The 12438-nt window shown below is 39.3% G+C and overlaps 1 pseudogene; it reads left to right on the top strand.

Moving 5' to 3' along the window:
• The first annotated feature begins 349 nt into the window (after positions 1–349).
• LOC124974284 (thiosulfate sulfurtransferase/rhodanese-like domain-containing protein 2) lies at positions 350–10514 on the top strand (annotated as a pseudogene).
• Positions 10515–12438: the final 1924 nt, after the last annotated feature.

Genomic DNA, 12438 nt, shown 5'->3' with positions numbered 1-12438 from the left:
AGTGCCATTGATCTCACAAGCCTAAGGAGGAATATCTCCCTACCTTAAAATTGTTGGTGTACAGATGGGTTGAGCATGGGTGAAGCCAAGTTTGTGTACTGATTTAGCAATACAACCTGTTATCCATACTATCTGGCATGAGACAGGAGAAAATTTGAGCAGACAGAAAAAAGAATTATGCAGTATGGCTTGTAGTACCTGTGAGCTGCTCACGGGATATTTGTACTAACAATTGGATGATTTAGCATGGCCTTACATTGTAGATGGCACGTTCACAATTGGTCTTTACTGGGAGAACCTTTCTTAGAAGCCAGCATGTGACAAAAAATGTGACAAGAAATTGGAAAAAATGATTGACACCCTCACCTTTGTCCCTGGAAATATGAAGCTGGATGCTTTGACTGTGCAGGTTCTGGTCAGGATGCAGGCAGTCAACCAGATGAAAAAGGTACAGAAGAAGAAATTTATAAACTGTAAAAATGGAATGGAACAGGGCTAATGGGACAGGATTTTTCTAAAATATCATTACTTGCTCTTGGTTACATTACTTGCTCTTGGTTACAGTGACAAGTGTGTTCCTGCCCCCAGACCTGTCCTCTAAGGGACATTCAGGAACAAATACACTGAATTGTCCAATTAGTGTGGGATTGGCAGATTGATCATATTGTCCTTTTGCCTGGTATTAAAGGACACAAATATGCCTTAACCTGTGTAGCTTTGCCTAGGAATAGAGCTATTCAATCCAGCACTTTCAAAGGTCTTGAGAAGCTAATGTAATGTATGGGTATCCACACTGTGTTCTCAGTGTCAGGACCCCCATTTCCCAAGACCATGGTGTTCAGCATTGGTCCAAAGGACAAGATGAGTCATGAAACTTCCATCTGGCATATAACCCTGAGGCAGCAAGCAGGTTTGGTCGAGAAAGAAAGTCTTCTTTAAGCATTAGTTATTGGCCATATTAGGAAAACCCACTCTGGCCAGTCGGACTGGAATCTTCAGAGAAATATATGTATCATATGCCAAAATACATTTTACTGTCATGTACATTTCAAAAGAACAAATAACAAAATAAATGTTATTAAATGTAAATGGTCATAAGTCTGGGATGCTTGTCCTATGAGGACTTGGGAACTGTGGCCCCTGCCCCAACCATGCATGTCCAAGCTGTGCATCCAGATGGTATACTCCCAGAGTTGATACAAAGAAAAAGAGCTCTGCTGTTTTGTACCCAGTAAGCATTAAATCCAGGATAGGGGACAATTTATTGGCTGTTCAAGTGACTTGGCCCCCAGAGATGGGTTGGCTACTTCTTGCCACAGTTTGAGGAATCTTCAGCCCTCTTAACTGGATCCCTGGGAGTCTTCTTAGATGCTGAACCTGTGATCTTGACCTAATGGGTTTAATAAAATATTCAGGGAGGTGAACATAGCCTCCTAGTGTGGCATGTCATTCATCATTCATTTTTTATTATTATTTTTTAATTTTTTAAATTTGTGTATAGATACACTGCCTTTACTTTATTTATTTGGAAGAATAATGGACCCAGCATAGATAAAGAAATCCTCAGCAGATAGAGCAAAGCAGTTGGTATCACAATACCAGACCTTCAATTATACTACAGAGCAATAGTAACAAAACCAGCGTGGTAATGGCATCATTTCCTACGTGAACCATGACTGATCACATCTTAGGTCTTAGATGAAACTTTTGCAGATTTGAAAGAACATGGAAATCACACAAAACACTTATATGGCCTGATATTAAGGTAGAATTCACCAAGAGAAAGATAACATTGAATTCCTTAAGCATATTAACCAGTTCAATTCTCATAGTCCATGGGTCTAAGAGATTTGCTCATGGAAATTTAGAAAATATTTTGAAGTAAATGTAATATCATACTCAGGATTATAGATAAAAGCAGTGGTTAGAAGAAAATTTATAGCACTTAAATGCCCACATTACAAAAAAGAAGATTAACTAATACAAAGATAACTCAAGAAAGATAACCGAATTAATAAAAAGACAACTCAAAAAATATTACAAAAGGCATTCAAGAAAACAATGAATTAAGCCCAATGCAAGCAGAAAGAAAGAAACAGATAAGAAGAGATACATAAAATTGGAAACAGCAGAGAAATATCAATGCAACCAAGAGGCACTTCTTTTAAAATAGCAATATTCTGATAAATCTCTAAAAAGACAAGAAAAAAAATACCAGAAAGATGATTTAATTTACCAGTAATGTGATGGAAAAGCTGTCACGGTAGAGATATAAGGAGTTCTGCAAAACTCATGTGTGAGACAATGAAGATTTAGAGGAAAAGTTTGGGTTATGAGAGCCTTAATGTAATCTGTGCATTAATCCCCTGATAGGGACTCAGATGGCATCTCCTTTGGAGGACAGACTGGAAGTGCCAATCCTTCCTCAGGAATTTTCTATTCCAGCTAGAGAATGAAGGAGCCATCTCTGTCTTGCAGCCCTGGCTGTGGCTGTTTGAGGCAGAAGAGTGCATCAGGGACCCTCCCCTCTTCAGCCTTGGGTGGGAAGAGGTTGCGTGTAAGGTGCTTTCAGTCCTAGAGAAGTGCAGGCTTCCTCTCAGGGTTTGAAAGATGCTCAGGCTTGGATATATGTCATGTGTCAGTACTCAGATTTCAGGGTGGTGAGATAACTAAGAAGCATCCTGCAGGTGGGATGCATTTATGCTTGACATGGTACCTCAATGCCCATGGCCTCCTGTCCCAATATGCCAATCAAAGAGACAAGCAATGGTGAAGGACTGGAAAGGAGTTTTAATCAGTGTGGTCACACCAGGAAGAACAGGTGTAGGGGTACAATGACTAAATATCTGCTTCAAGACATTGACAGGAACCTTGAGGTTATACAGAAAAGGCTGAAAATGTGCAGGGTTTGAATGTGGGTTTTCAGAGCCAGCAAAGTAGTTCATCTTGTCAGGCTATGTTCTGGTTGCTCATTATCTCAGAACTGGTTCTATGTGATGGCTCTGGAGTAGTCCTTATCAGATAAGGGGAGCCATCAGTACACATGGGATAATTGCTCCAGCTTAGTGTGGCAGCCTCAGTTACAATGAGGGGTAATTGCTCCCATTTGGGGGAATGATCTGTTTGTGAGGCTCTGCTGCTCCTAGAACCCAAACTGACTGCAGGTTTAGGACAGTGACAGGAATCTTGTAGGAGCCACTGAATGGGTCTGGAACAGGAGGTTATGAAAGCTCGCAGTTGAATGTCCCTGCAAATCTTGAAACTTACTCTTACATTGGTGTCCTCAGTTGTCAAGTGTGACAAGATAGGTTAGCTAAATTTAGGACTCTTAAACCTTGTAGCTTTTGTACAGAACTGAACCAGGATTTGGTCCAAAGTCTAAGATGATAAGAACTAAATTGAAAGCAGAGATGATAGGCTTTATCCTGCTTAAAAGTTACTGTTTGGACATTGAAAGGCCTGAGTGAAGAGTCTGTGTTTTTAGCAAAGGTGGTTTCTAATTCTCTGTTATAATTACCCACATACCCATCTTTGTATAAATGCATGCTTTCATTCTCCATGGTGAATATCTAAGAGTAGGATAGTGAACAATATGGTAGTTCCATGCTTACATTTTAGAGAAATTGCTGAACTGTTTTTGAAAGTATTTGTACCATTTTAATCTGTCCACAGAGTGTTAGAGTTCTTGTCCCTCCATATTCTTACCATGAATCTTTACTGTCAATTCTTTTTATTTATATTTATTTTAATAAGTATCATATGTGGACATATCTTAGTGTGCTATTCATTTGTGTTTACTTATTGACTGAGTGTGTTTTTATGTGCTTAATTACCATTCATATATTGTCTTTTAAAATTTGTATGTCTACTGAGTAGGGCACAGTGGCATATACTATAGTGCCATCAGTTCGGTTGGCAGGAGTATCATGAGTTCAAACCGAGCCTCAGCAAGGGCCAGGCACTAATGAACTCAGTGAGACTCTGTCTTCAAATAACATACAAAATAGTGTTGGGGATGTGGTCCATGTTCCATTGCCCCTGAGTTCTATCCCAAGTACCATCCCCTCCTAAATTTAGGTCTGTTTAAGTAATTTATCTTATTTTTAATTAGAATTTTATTCTTTCTACAAAATGGTAAGTTTGCTTTGTACATTTAGATATGAGTTTATTTTCAGGTATCTGTGTTGTGAGATGTTTCCTCCAGTTCCTGGTTTGCCTTTTACTTTCCTAGTAATGGGGCTTTTGAAATTTTGCATTCTCATGCTGGTTTCATTGAATACACTGCATCATGTACTCAGTTCAAACAGTCATGCAGTGCTTTCCTGGCATATCCCTGGACTTGTCAAGGTAGGCATAAAAGCTATAAGACATCTACCTTCCTTTCTGGGGCAGTGACATTACCAGAGATTGAACCTTGGACTGCTTTGCCACTGAGCCACATCTCCGTTTTTATTTTTTTATTTTTTATATTTTATTTTCATTAGGGTCTTTGAATTTGTTTCTGGTCCTGAAGTTCCAGAGACTGGCCTCGAATTTGTGATCCTCCGGTCTTGGTTTCCTGATTGGTCAAATATAACCATGCTTCAGAATGCCCAGCTCATCTAAATAACTTTACACTGGGAAATTATGAAGTCTATATTGAATTCAAGCAGGTTGATTTTGATGATTGTAGAAGATAGTGTCGGTATCTACATTAATTTTTTTGGTCACTCTCTCAAAGATGTAAAAATATGAACAGGGGCTGGGGAGATAGCTCAGCTGGTAGAGTGGTTACCTTGTAAGCACAAGGCCCTGGATTCTATCCCCAGCACCACCCCAAAAAATATGAACAAATGGTGCTGATTGTTAAACTGAAATAAATTTGCCCCAAACTGGTCTCCATACTTGGGTGATAAAATTTGTCCCAAAGTGGCTTCCATATAGGTGAACTGTAACCTATCTTAATATGCAAATAAGTTGTAAACTATTTAACTATAGGAATTCCCTTGTAATCAAGCAACTATGTCTTAGCCAATCACAGCAGGACAGCTTCAGGCAATCCTGTGCTGAGGACTGACCTGACCATGTGCCTTGTGGTCAAACATGCTGACTGCAGCCCATCAGAGAGTTTCCAGATGGAGCTTCCTCTTTTCTGACTGAGTGTAATCTGCAGTGGTGAGGTGGTCAATGGTCTTTAGTCCCAAGTGCAACCTGGTACCAGAACTGTTTCTTTTTTCTTTTTCCTTTTTTTTAACTGCAAGGTTTTCCTAATCATCTGTTATAGTTTTTCTTAAAACAGTTCCAATCTATGAACCAACTGTGAGAACCTGCCTAAGTTCCTTCTGACATTTGGGGACCAGAGACCATTTTCTTACCATCTTTGAGCCATCTAGAAGAAGCTGAAGTCCCCAATAACACTAAAGAGGTTGACTTTGGAATAAGTGCTTTCCCACAACAGGGTATAAAGGTAGAATATAGCTCAAAAGCCCTGAGGTTTAGAAAGAGATGGTGACAGCAAGGGTTCTACCCCATGAGAGTTGAAAACTGTGATTATCAGTCAGGAGACTTTCAGGAGCAAGGCCCTGGAAAATGCAGGGAATACCTATGAAATGTTCCCTCTGATCACATGACCATTCCAGATAGCATCCTTGTGGGTTCAGGAAAGAGCAGCATCAATCAAGTGGTATTTTCTTGCTCTTTGAATCTCAGGGTAGCTGCTGGACTTGAAGTGGTCAGAAGACACAATCAATAGACTGGTAGGGTGGAGGGGATAGATAAATCAAATGCCAATCAAAAAGTCTACATCCTGCTTGCTGGCCTGGCTGTACAGGATTTCAGCAAGCCTGGCTGTTCCTGGGAGAGAGTTCATGTTTAAATGCAATGTCCTGTTTTGAGTATTAACCTGGTATTGGCAATGTAATTATTGTAACCAAGCTTCATTTGTGTCTGGAGAGAACCAGTGGATTTTTCTTATTTAAACATAAGATGGTAAGCTATAGGGACCCTGGATTTCACCCAAGGGCTGGAGAGACAGCACCAAGGAGCAGCTGTGTATAGGCAGTGTGGAGAGAACAGAGACAGTTTGAAGAACTGCATGAGTGCAACTTGTTAGCCATGAAAGTAGTAGTAACTGGGAGTAGAGAAGACAGTTCTTTAACACCAAATTAAATTGATAGATACCCACTAAATATCATGTTCAAAGAAGGGAGTAGAAAAATTACTGAAAGAATATTCATTTTCTTCTCAGAACTGTAAGACCCTAGTAGATATTAAACATTATCTTTTGTTCTAGAAAATTAATTGGTTAATTCCTGAAAAAATATAAGACAATTTTGTGTAGTTTTAGGTAGCAAGTAAAAGTTAAGTTGTTCAAACATGTAGTCAAAATAAAAACAGTGGTAACATCAAAATCATCACATTTTTGGTAATAATAAGGAAACAAAAATAAAAACAATGATAAAATCATTCAGTAGAAATTATGCAGTGTTGTAATATTGTAACTCATTTTCCCCTCACTACAACATTATTAGCATTCATTCTCATTTTAGGAATTAACGTTTGGAGATCCTGAGTGATTTTCCTATGTCATAGACTTGGACTGTGGAAAGTTTCTCTCACTCCAGGGACCACAGTGTACAAAATAAATTCATACATCTCTTGAAGTTTTTCTTGATGTTGCACTTAGGTATGTAAAGTGTTTGTAGCAACAGATTATCCAGGCATATAAATAGGTGTTGGAATGGTCTTTCTTGTAGTGTTTCAAGAGGATCCCTGAACTGATAGATGTCTGTCACTTATGAGGTTGTTGATAAAATTTGTAGTGATTGTGACAACATCAGGGAGCAGATGGCAGCAATTTCAAGTATTGAAAAAAAGGGAAAGGAAAAGCTGCAGACATAATGAGAGTGGATGAGGGTGGGAAATCTAATACACAAACCTGTTCAGGACTGCAGGGCTGTGACAGGCATGATGCCTAGAGGAGGGTTTAGCATTTTCTAATCCCCATTCACTGACTGCCATAGCATTTTATCACTTTCTGAATGTTAGTTTCACCTGTGTGACTTGCATAATTCTGGTTCCATGTGTGTGAGAAGCATGGGCCACATGTTTATGGGGAGATGGTCTGTTCTGGGTATGACAGCTCTGTCTAGGGATGGGCACTCTGATAAACCTCTGAGTAACCACAGAGACCGCCACATGTTTGGGAAATACAACCATCCACATTGGCCCTTGAAGTAATTACAATTGATTGTGTAACAGCAGCATGATTATGAATGTGACTGACCTTAGGGAACACAGGGGGAAGACAATGGGACTGTCTGGAGTGTGATGTGTCACTGCTAATGTGATGAGAAGGACAGATAGTGTAGCTGTGTCTGGGGAAGCTTGGAGCCAATTTTTTCTGTGACAATTCTTTAAAAGTAAAAGTGCTTAAAATTGTCAATCGCATTATCATCTACAAAGGGAATTGTTCTTGCAGATAACATTGTAGAATGCTTCCCTGTTTTTGGTCTGTTTTGAGATTTTTCATTTGCAACAGTGCTTTTTCCCTTGGAGAATGAAGATAACATCATATAGTTGGAACACAGTCATATTGGATTGGTGTCTATTCAATGTCTTCCTATTAACTTGAATGTCTTCAAAATCTGTTTCTTTATGGGTTCATATGTGTTGCTACTGGGTTAAGATGTCACAAACTTTTGGGGGACACATTTCAACCCATAACAAATCACAAATTTCTCTATTATTTAAAAGTTTTCAAATATTACAGAGTTCCCTCTTGCTGGTTGCTCTAATGACTAAGTTACTATTTGTTCTAATTGTTCTTGTTCTTGCTGGCAGTAAGAATCTTTTTTTCCCTGTATTTCTTCTTTTTTTTCTTTTTAATTTTCCATCAATGAGTTACTAAGAAATAATTGCTCATTTCTGTTCTTAATCTTCTTGGTCTCTGTAATGTGTACTTTTCTTCTTTTTTCCATTTGCATTTTCATAAACTTTCAGTGTTTCCACATTGAGATACTACATCCCAGTCTTAGGAGTTCATGTGGTTGATTGTTATCTTTTTCATCTCACAAATTCTCTTAACCATTATCTGACCTTGGCAACACTCTAAACACATAAATATAGAATTGTGAGCAAAGTGTCAAAGTAAAAAGATAGACAAATCAGCACTGAATGTCATGCAGCATGTTCTTTATTACATCTCCTCTTGTGATGTTGGTTAAGTGAGAAGCATTTTATACCTCTCAGATCATCAATGCAGATACATATACATAAATGTATCAGATACATATAAATACATGACATTCACAACTCTGCACTATTTAGTTCTTTTTTGCATTTCACCCCTCAGCAGCATCTCAATTGCATGCCATCCTGCATCAACCTGTCTTCTTGGACCTCTGGAAATGATTCATCTTCACCTAATGAGAGACACTTCTGAGGGGAAGCAAGCTGGAGGGGGAAGAGGCCAGTGTGCTCATTCCCTGAGCTCTGTGGTATTGCTTGGAGACCATCCTGGCAGGGACTGATTTCTGAGCCCACTGCTGAGGTGGCAGTATTTCTTCCATGGTGGCCTCATGCCAATATCCAGGAGCATGTCTCTCCCTGTCACACCTGGATGTGCAGCCTCCTTTTAGGTGGTCCATCAGTGGACTCCTCATCTTTGCCCACAGCTCTGTGTGAGGTCCCTGCCTCAAAAACCCTCCATCAACTGTCCTATGCATGCCATGTATTCCAAGGTGGAAAATTTCTGACTTAAAATTTGGATAGAGCCCTCTCTTTTCCCCCTATGAACCTTGGAAGGAAAATAGACAGTCTGTGAGAAAGCACTCACCATTCAGCCAAATGTGAAAATGGCTCACCAAAAGTGTTTTCCATTCAGAAAATAGTTCTACCTGGGTAATTCTACACTTTTCTAGGATGTTCAAGTTACATGGAGATAAAAATGTTTTATTTGTTTAGTTAGAGCACCAGCATTTATTGAGCAACCCAGAAGATGAGGCATTGAGACCTATGGCAAGAATGCATGATGACTTCTGTAGCGAGGTGACTTCACAAACCTAGTGAACTCACAACCTGGGTGTGGGCTCAAGGGCAAGAAACGGCAACCATTGCCAGGCAGAGGCAGGTCCTCAGACTCTGGACAGGGTGACCTTTGCCCTTTTCATCAAAAACAACAAGTTCCTGCAGCTCCTTATGAATGTAAAAACAAAAAATGGTGGAAATACTGTCATCAGCTATTCATGAACCAGATCAGCATCCATAGAAATGTGGCAACACAACCTGCTGATGAAATTTATCACCAGACTACTTTTATTTTAAAGCAACTGGCCACAACATTGATTACCTCAAAGAGTATCACATCTGCAGAAAAATAGAACCCTCTAAAAGAGTACCTTACTTATAGCCACAAGGTGTTTGCTTGGATCCCTGGTACAAGCTGCTTTAGCCCTGATGAGCTGAAATGTGACCTGGGCAGTGAAGAAGGGGAAGTGCTACTTTATTACTGATACTGTGACCTAGAGGATTCCCAGTGGATCTATGCCTGGCAGACAACTCTGTGTCATCACTTGCACCTCACAGACAAGATTAGATTTGGTAAAAAAGGAATCAATGGGACAGTTGGTGGAAGCAAATTGACCACCAGACTCTATGTAGAAATCATGCTTTCTTGTCCATTATTTAAGGATTATCTTTGTAAGGAAGATTTTAACACCAGCAGAGGAGGAGCTCACTGTTTTCCAGATTTCCATGTTGGTGTATTTGAAGAAATTATGCCCATGTGGATCAGCCCCAATAAGATCTCCTACAAGGAGCCTGTAATCCATTTATCCCCAGGTGAATTTCATAAAGAAGTAGAAAAGTTTTTAACTCAACCAGATCAAAAACATATTGGTACTATTCTACTGGAGTGCAGAAACTTCTATGAAAGCAAAATTTGCCGATTGCAGGGCTGCTTAGCCCCAGATATCAGGAAATTCAATTACTTTCCTAGCTTTGTTGACAAAAATGTAGAACTTTCAGAGAGAAGAGGGTGCTGATGTACTGCACTGGGGTCATCCATTGTGAGCGTGGCTCAGCCTACCTGAAGGCCAAGGTATTGTGTAAGGAAGTGTTCCAGCTCAAGTGTAGTATCCACAAGTACCTGGAATAGTTTCCCAATGCTTTTTATAAGGGGAAGTCATTTGTTTTTGACAAGGGTTATGCCCTGTGCTACAACAGTGACATGTTATCAGAATGTTCATACTGTGAAGCCCAGTGAACCAGTATAAACTCTACTCCACTTCCTAGTGCCACCATCTTGTTTTGAACTGTCCTGCATGTCAAGGACAAGGATTCACAGCTGTTGTGTCACATGTCAAGACAAAGGGGACAGACAGGCTTCAGGACCTATACAGGACAGTTTTAAAGAGGAATGTGAGTGCATAGCTCAATGTCCATGCATCCCAAGGGAAATTCCACAGCATGCACAGCTCTCTGTGAACCACACACCAAAGCCCAGTGTTGGAGAGGATAGGGATTTGCTTTTGTAAGTGGTGCCTTTAGCATTCCCCAAGCCTTCTCAGAGTCAGTGGGTGCCATGTATAAGAGAATGTCAAGGCTGCAGAAACTTTATTGTCAGTCATTGCCATCATGGCAAACTGGTCACCATGTTGACCACCTACACTTCACAGAGGGAGGGGAGAGAGAGTCAAGTTTTGATCAATTATTGAAGTATTCTAATTCAGAAGATGATAGAGCATGGTAAACTGTATGGGATCCCAAAGCTTTGGAGGGATAGAGTCTTGAGCCAGGTTATTGTGTCACTCATGCCTTCTCTCTGCTGGGCCACAGGCTATTAGTAGTCATTGCCCTTGTCAGCAAACCTGTCCATCCTGCTGCAAATCTGTGAATTGTGGCCCTCAATATGGATTCCTAAAGCAGGCCACTTATGTCATCTGCCACTTTCCCCTTCCCCTTCCCCTGCCTCTGTCTCTTCTCTGATTGGACTAAACATTTTACCCAAGTGGGTAAGGTGTAATCTCAGTGTTGATTAGGATTTACATGATAGCTAAAGATGTTGAGCATTTTCACAAATATTTACTGGCATTTTGCTTTTCTTTTTTTGAGAAATGTCTGTTCAGGTCATTTATCCAGTTTTTTATTATATTGTTTTTTTTCTGTTTGTAAAGTTTTTCCTATATTCTGGATATTCATCCTCTGTCAGATGAATAGATGGCAGAAATTTTCTCCCTTTTTCTTTCTTTTCTCTTTATTCATCTGATTGTATTCTTAGATGTGCATAAGGTTTTTAATTTGATGCAATTGTGATTGTTCATTGTTGTTTTGACTTCCTCAACTGTTGGAGTACTAACTTGGAAATCATTGCTTTCACCATGATCTTGAAGTGTTTCCCTTTGTTCTCTCTAGCAGTTCTAAAGAATCCTGTCTTACATTAAGGTCTCTTTAATCTTGAGTTTATTTTTGTACAGTGAGACATAGAGATTTAGTTTCAATGTTCTCCACTGGAATATCCTGTTTTTTTCAGCACTGTTTATTGAAGATGGCTATCCTTTTTCCAATACTTTGGCACCTTTGTTGATAATCATTTTCAGTGTGTATTTATTTTGGGTTATCTGTTCTGTTTTATTAGTCTACCTGCCAATCTTTATGACAATATTATACTGTTTTTGTAACTGTGGCTCTCAGGTATAATTTGAAATCAGATATTGTGGTGATTTTAGCATTGCTCTCTTTTTGCTGAAAATTGCTTTAGCTCTTATGGGTCCTTTCTCTTATTCACATTCTCTTGCCTAATTTGCTTAAATTTCTAGTACTATGTTGATGAGGGTGGTGAGAGTGGGGATCTTTGTCTCATTCCTGATCTTATAGGAATTACTTTCAGCTTTTCTCAGTTTAGTATGATGTATAGCCTTCACTATGTTGACACATGGTTCTATTATATGTAATTTATGCAGACTTTTCATCATAAAGAGATGCTGATTTGTATCAAGGCCAGGAGGGTACTGGGGATTGAACTCAGGGATAGTCGACTACTGAGCCACATCCCCAGGCCTATTTTGTATTTTATTTGAGACAGGGTTTCACTGAGTTGCTTAGCACCTTACTTTTTCTGAAGCTGGTTTGAACTCTGCATCCCCCTGCCTCAGCCTCTGAAGATGCTGGGATTCCAGTTGTGCACTCCCATGCCTGACTGAGATGCTGATTTTTATCAAATGATTTTTTTCATCTATTGCGATAATCATAGGATTTTTATCTTTGATTTTATTTATAGGCTTATTACATTTATTGATTTATCTTTGTTGAACCATTCTTGCATCCTTGGAAGGCAACAAACTTGGTCATTGCATATCATTCTTTTAATACGCTCTTAAATTAAATCTGAAAGCATTTTATCAAAGATTTTAATACATATGTTTATCAGAGATATTGATCTATAGCTCTTTTTGTGTTGTG

The sequence above is a fragment of the Sciurus carolinensis genome, unplaced genomic scaffold (genome assembly GCF_902686445.1).
Source record: "Sciurus carolinensis unplaced genomic scaffold, mSciCar1.2, whole genome shotgun sequence".
Taxonomy (NCBI): Eukaryota; Metazoa; Chordata; class Mammalia; order Rodentia; family Sciuridae; genus Sciurus; species Sciurus carolinensis.
This window is presented reverse-complemented; position numbering and strand designations above follow the sequence as displayed.